This window comes from Lactuca serriola, chromosome 2 (assembly GCF_051521515.1).
Source record: "Lactuca serriola cultivar US96UC23 chromosome 2, Lser_US96UC23_V15, whole genome shotgun sequence".
NCBI lineage: Eukaryota > Viridiplantae > Streptophyta > Magnoliopsida > Asterales > Asteraceae > Lactuca > Lactuca serriola.
The window spans coordinates 232,834,684-232,841,246 of record NC_136409.1 but is presented as its reverse complement, the minus strand read 5'-3'; the positions used below and the strand labels follow the sequence as shown (position 1 = coordinate 232,841,246).

General features: G+C 40.1%; 1 pseudogene; it reads right to left on the bottom strand.

The window, feature by feature from the left end:
- Nucleotides 1-3,047: 3,047 nt before the first annotated feature.
- LOC145088884 (UDP-glycosyltransferase 88B1 pseudogene) lies at nucleotides 3,048-4,860 on the bottom strand (annotated as a pseudogene).
- Between the last annotated feature and the right edge of the window lie 1,703 nt (nucleotides 4,861-6,563).

The window sequence follows — 6,563 nt, the reverse complement described above, 5'->3', positions numbered from 1 at the left end:
AATAACCCCATAATGGCGCCCAAGGCCCAACTCATACAACTTAAGGCCCACTAACAGAATACTGAGGCCAACCTACTCTAAACAGACCTACCAATGACGAAAAGTCTAAAGCCCAACCGAAGTCCAAAAGCCCATGAAGAGCCACAACGAGGCGTACGCTCGGCGTACACGACCCACGTATACCACGTATGCCCAACATACATGGTGAAATACCCTGACTCCAAAACAAGCATGTACGCTAATCATACCAAATGTATGCCCACATATGAGGGACCATTTTTTTGCAAAGTTTCTCAAACTTAAAGGACCGAAGAAAAACTACCTGGAATCGAATGTTACAATATGTATGTATGAGATGTTCTTGACTAATAATGATTGTATCTGGGTTTTTTGGGTTTGCAGTTTCTCACATGGGTTACCGAGAAGACGAATCAGATGGGGAAAGGAGTTTGGTTGTTGGTCAGAGATGATAGAAAGAAGGGGAGCACCACAACTTGGATCGATGAATCAACATTTAGATGGGTTAGGTCATGTCAGATCGATGAATCAAAAAAGGACTTGCAGGTGTGCGTATGTGTGTTATTGGAGAGAGAGAGAGAGAGAGAGAGAGAGAGAAAGAGGTGAACCCTTTTTATTTTTTAATTACTAAAATAGATAAATAAGTATTAAATTAAAAGATAATGAAAGAAAAATGAAAAATAAATATATCAAGCGTATTTCAGTCATGTCAGTTTACTGAGGGACCAAAATTGCTCAAAAGGACCACTGATCCAAAAAAATCAGGGTTTGGACCAAAACCTAGAAAAAATGCATACCACAGGCACCATTTTTTCAGTTTTATCTATGATAAATTTATGGTTTCTTGCCAAAAAAATAAGGAGTGATCACCGTTGTGATATTTTTTTTCTACAATTTAAATAAAAAAAACTTCATTTTCATTAATCTAAATTAAAAATATGTAACATGAAATTAAAAACTTAAAAGTAATAAATAAATAAATAAATAAACATAACATGAAATGTAAAAAACCTAGAAACTTTAAGAAAACACTCAACAAGCACATAACAAGCACATAAAAACAAAAAATAACTAAAGGTTATATTTTTTCCTAATGTCGGGTTCGATCAACGAAGTCAATTAATGCTCATCCCCGGTGTAGTGACTTATGTCTTGTATTAATATTCTCATGTCACTATTTCCTTCCGTCCTACACTCTCTTTTGGAAGTAACATGTAAAACTTTGTCAATTTTTGCATTTAGACCTTCACCTCGTCCCCTATCACTTTCAAGTTATACAAATTTGCCTTTTTTCTTTACATTTCCTTCATGTTGGTCGGGAATGTGGTGTAAGTTTAACGATATCATCATTGTTAAGGTGATTACAACACGAGCATTCAATGTATTGTACTCGAATTCAAATGTTTTTTTTAGAGTTTTGAACCACCATCGATATGTTCGCTCGAAGTTTTGTTCGTTTTCCATTTTTCGTTATCTTTCATAAAATTCTAAAACTCAACAAATTTGAAATTCTTCTTGTTTTCTTTTTGGTACACTTTTAGCGATTTTCCAAAATCGCATCATCACTTTCTTTACCTTGCCATTGACGATACATGTTGTTATACAAATCATTAAACAACATGACCTACATGCCTGTCTTTGCCTATTTGCAATACAGTTTTGTATGATAATCTCATAACTTCATTTCTTTGTGGAACCATTTTAGAACACACTTCAAAAAACGGTCATTTTTTTTGTCTTTGCCCATTTTCGGATCATTGGATACATCTACTCATGTATCTGCCAATGCCATCATTTCTACCGGTTCTCATGGTTTAGTTGTGGGCATTTTTTTATTTGGCATTTTGGTGGATTGAGTTTCTAAAACGAATTCAATTTTGGCTTCATATTTGACTTGAGTTTGGTACAAAATTTGGGTTGAGTTTAAGATACAAAACTGAAGGGATCAAATTTGGTATCGTATTGGAATTGTGGTTGTGGATTTTGTTATGGATGTTGTTGAGGGTATGGTTGTGGATAATAGAGTAGTATATCCCTATAATGGTAAACAACCGAAGAATATATTGGTTGATCAAATGAATGGGTTGGGGTGTTTTTTATGGGTGTTTTTTAGTTGTTTGAAGAAGAAATATTGTTTGAATTTTAGAAATATAAAAATAGAATTATAGAGAGATTGAAGAAGTGTATTGAGTTGTTGTAAATATAGATATTAAAGTTTTTATTTATAGGTGAAAAGAAATTGAAATTTCCCAAAAAAAACCAATAACAGTTGGAGTAAAAAAGTAGAAAGAATAGATACAGGAGAGAAAGAAAGACTATCACATAGGGTTAGTGAACTTAATTTAGGCCAGATGTCCGACGCTTAGTCACAGTTGAGCCGGCAAAACGTAGCCAATCACCATGGTCAAAGTAACATGGATAGGTTAGGTTGGACGGTATGCCACAAGAACCACACTTCATTTTCTACCATGTAGACGCCACATGAGTGTCATGTCAATTTTACGACACAAAATGCGGTTCTTGCCGGTCAAGATGTGGGAACTATTAGGGAGGAGGGAATCGTAGCGGGTTGGAGTGAGCGGGTTTGACCAGGAAGGAGGAGAGGGGTGGGCGGGAGGAGAGCAAGAGAGAAAAGAGAGTGTTGAGCGGTTTCTTGAAACTGCTGGAGGGTTGAATCGCAGAAGAAAAATAGGGAAGATGGGTTGGGAGGGCTGCGGTTTAGGCGGGTTTGGATCCATCCACAAAGGGTTTGGCGGGTAGCGGGAAGGACGGGGACGATTCCGTCCTCCCTTAGAGAGAGAGAGAGAGAGAGAGAGAGAAAAGGGGTCCAAAGGCAATAGAAAGTGTGGGGGTGATGTGCACCACTTGTGAGATGGTGAAACGCGATATGAATCACACCCGTAGCCTCATGTCTTAGGAAATGCCTTTTATGTGTTCATTCTATCTGTGGAAAGAATGGCCACCGATTCTCTAAATTTCCCAAAAAAGCATCAAATCATGATCGAGTTACCATAACTAAACATAACAACTTCCAACAAAATATATTTTTACCGTTCTAAGTTTTAAATGTTCCATCACAATCAATCATTAATAGTAACATTCATATCAAACTAAAAATGTCAAGTACAATGGCCTTCCATTTATTTCCAGTTGAAAGCTACTTCCAATGGCATCGTATCTCCAGTGATTCTTTATTAGTTGGCCACTTGGCCTCCCACACAAATCATGACTACACTCATTAATTACAGTTACAGGACGTCCGTCCACGACCGGATTAGTTTAGAGAACTCAACTTTGGAGGAGCCGCCGTTCTCCACCGCAGCCTTTGCCCTTTCTCTCATCTCTAAAATCCGTTCTCTCACCGCTGCCCCTTTCTCACCCAGCATCAACTCCCTCACACTCTTCTCTAGAGACTCAGCCGTCACAAAATCATCCGACGACATATCCACCGCCAGTGCTACCTTTATTTCTTCAACCAAATACACTCGATTCATCTTTTGTTCCGCATACAATGGCCATGCCACCAGCGGCACCCCGGCCACCACCGTTTCAAGCACCGAGTTCCACCCACAATGACTCACAAATCCTCCCACCGACTCATGACTAAGTATCGCCGGCTGTGGTGCCCAATTCTTCACCACCATCCCCTTATCTCCAATTCTGCCCAAAAACCCACCAGGAAGAATCGCATCCAGACCGACTTCTTCACCACCACCCGAATTAGACTCGGTTTTGTCATCTCGTGGCGGGTCTCGAACCACCCACAAGAATCTTTGCTCACTTTTCTCTAAACCAATAGCTATTTCCTTCAACTGTTCCTTCTTCAACACACCCTGACTCCCAAAGCATAAAAACACTACACTTTTACTCGGTTGTGAGTTCAACCATTTTAAGCACTCGTTTTCGCTAGGATCCACATGATTGCCACCGGCGATCAAAGGTCCGATGAAATAAATAGGCGGAGTTGGACCGTTGGGGATGCATTTGCCTTCCCGGAGCGCGTCAACGGCTCTTTCTTCTAACCCCACGAAGGTGTTTGCCATGATTCCGGAAGATTTTGCCATGTTATTCGCAGTGTCTATGAATTTTTTATACGAGTAGGTTTCTCTATCAGACCAAACCATTGGCATATGAGAAGAATGGACAGGAGGCACTCCAGGAATATCAAAGAAAATGTTTACATCTTTAAAGCTGTCGGAAGTGGTCTTATGGATGGTGGCGAGATGTAAGAACGCACATAGTCCGGAAGCGCCGCTGGTGTAGAAAAAGTAAGTTGGTATCTTGAGACGTGTGGAGATTTGAAAAGCTGCGTTTGAAAAGAAATCAAGGACCACAGCTTTAATGGTAGCCTTTTCCGATAACGTTACGAGGGTGTCGTGAACGATTGGATTGTTAAACTCCGGGATCCCAAAAGCAAGGTCTATGAATTCAGAAGAGAAGTCCGATGGAAGATCGGCGTTGGGGAGCTGGTGGAACTTTATGGAAGGGTTGGTGACGGAGACGGTTTTGATATATTTATCCGTGGAGCCGGTTTCAAAAGGTGCCGGTGTTATGAAGATGGTAACAGAGAGTGAAGGGTGGTGGGTGTGGACGAGTTTTCCGAGCTCCACCATGGAAACCAGGTGGCCTATCCCCGGAGAAGGATACAGAACCACCATACCAGATTCCATTTCCGTGTGTGTGTGTGTGTGTGTTTTGGATGGAAGAGTTGGTATGTGGAGATGAGATATTGGTGTTTGGTGGTGTTTTAACGAGTTGAGTAGATGAGTCACGATTCCGTAGCCAAGAGTACTATTGGGGATAGTGAATGTCGATCGCTATGGCGTAGACTCATAATAGACAAATAATACAAAGTTAAAAACACGAATAAACAAATGACGACAAGATATTAAAAATCAAAATGTTTCACAAAAGTGTGGGGGTCCGAGTTCTCGTTCGTCTTATCTTAATTGTATCGGCTTGTAAGTATGCATCAACTCCAATCGTTGTTAAAAGAATTTCTGATCACACATAAAAAATAAATAGATTATGTATTATTAAACCAATATAAATAAGGATTACAATAAGGTGTTACTTGGAGGGTTGTTTTGTTTGTTGGATTAATCGGATTTATGAGTGTAGGGGTATTTTGGGAAAAATCTTCTTATTGTACGAATTTCAATTAGATTAGAAAGTCGTTTAGATATTTACTTGTTTAATAAATGTTTAGATGTTTACTCGTTTATGTTGGGTCACAACAAAACAAGTTAAACACTTCATACAAATATCAAAACAAACTTCGGTGAACTTGCGGAAATAAAACTTCAGAAAATGTAAATCAAGTGAACATATATTTAACGTGGTTCGGTCAACGTGACCAACATCCACAGACGAAAGAGAGAGAGAGAGAGAGAGAGAGAGAGAGAGAGAGAGAGATAGTTTTATTAACTTCCAAGAACAATTACAATCACACACAAAGGTTACACCTCATTTGAGCTCTCAAAACAAACAGATCTCTCTTGCTTACTAACTACTCCAATGGAGTGCTCTCAACCTCACAGTGATTACTCTCTTGAAATTTATACTTGAAGGATCAGACCTAAAACCCTAATGGTCCAAGCCCATTAGCTCATAGGCCCATGAATGGTGATAACCAATCATATCCCGTCATGCACCATCTTCTGGAACATTCATTCATGTCATGCAACCCATGAACATCAGCAACACACATGATGGACTACCTTAACCATAGTGGAGCAACATGATGCATAGGTGACGCATCATGATCACTAATGGTCTAACATCCAACATAGTGGCACAACATGGTGTAATCCTTGAGAAATACCAACAACTGAGCATCCGTGAACAATCTTAAGCATCTTAAAGGACTTCATAGCATACTTGGCTCATCAAGGATACTATGGCTCATCAAGGAACCAAAATGGCCCATCTTGCACCATGATGGCGCAACAGGCTTCAAGTGTGTAGCAAGAACTTCTAGGTTGAAGCAAGATCACCACCTTGGCGCAACAAGAATATGCATGGCGCAACAAGGCCCTACATGGTGCAAGAGAATACCTCATGGCACAAGAGGGATCCTCATGGTGCAAGAGGAACCCCTCACGGCGCAAGAGGGAGCATCATGGTGCAAGAAGGAATTTCATGGCGCTATAACATCCTTCTTGGCCCATCCATTTATCATATGGTGCAAAAAGGTCCCCTTGTTGATCCATATCACTCCTAAGTGCCCAAAACCTCTTCCAAGTGCTCCAAATCTTCTTCTATATGATTCGTTCCTTTGTCAGACGATCCATTCTCTTCTCAGATGATCCATTCCTTTGTCACATGCTCCATGAACCTCAAGTGCTCCATTGAGTTCAAAGTGCTCCAAATGAACTCAAAATACTTCATCCAAGTGCTCCAATTGATTCGAAGTACTCCATGTTGGACAAGACTTCATACCTCAACAATCTCCCACTTGAAGGCTTGAACAACTTCATCTGTCATTCAAAGTCTTCATCGTTCTCTCAAAATCTCACCCTCTCTACACCAACCCCTTCCTCCAA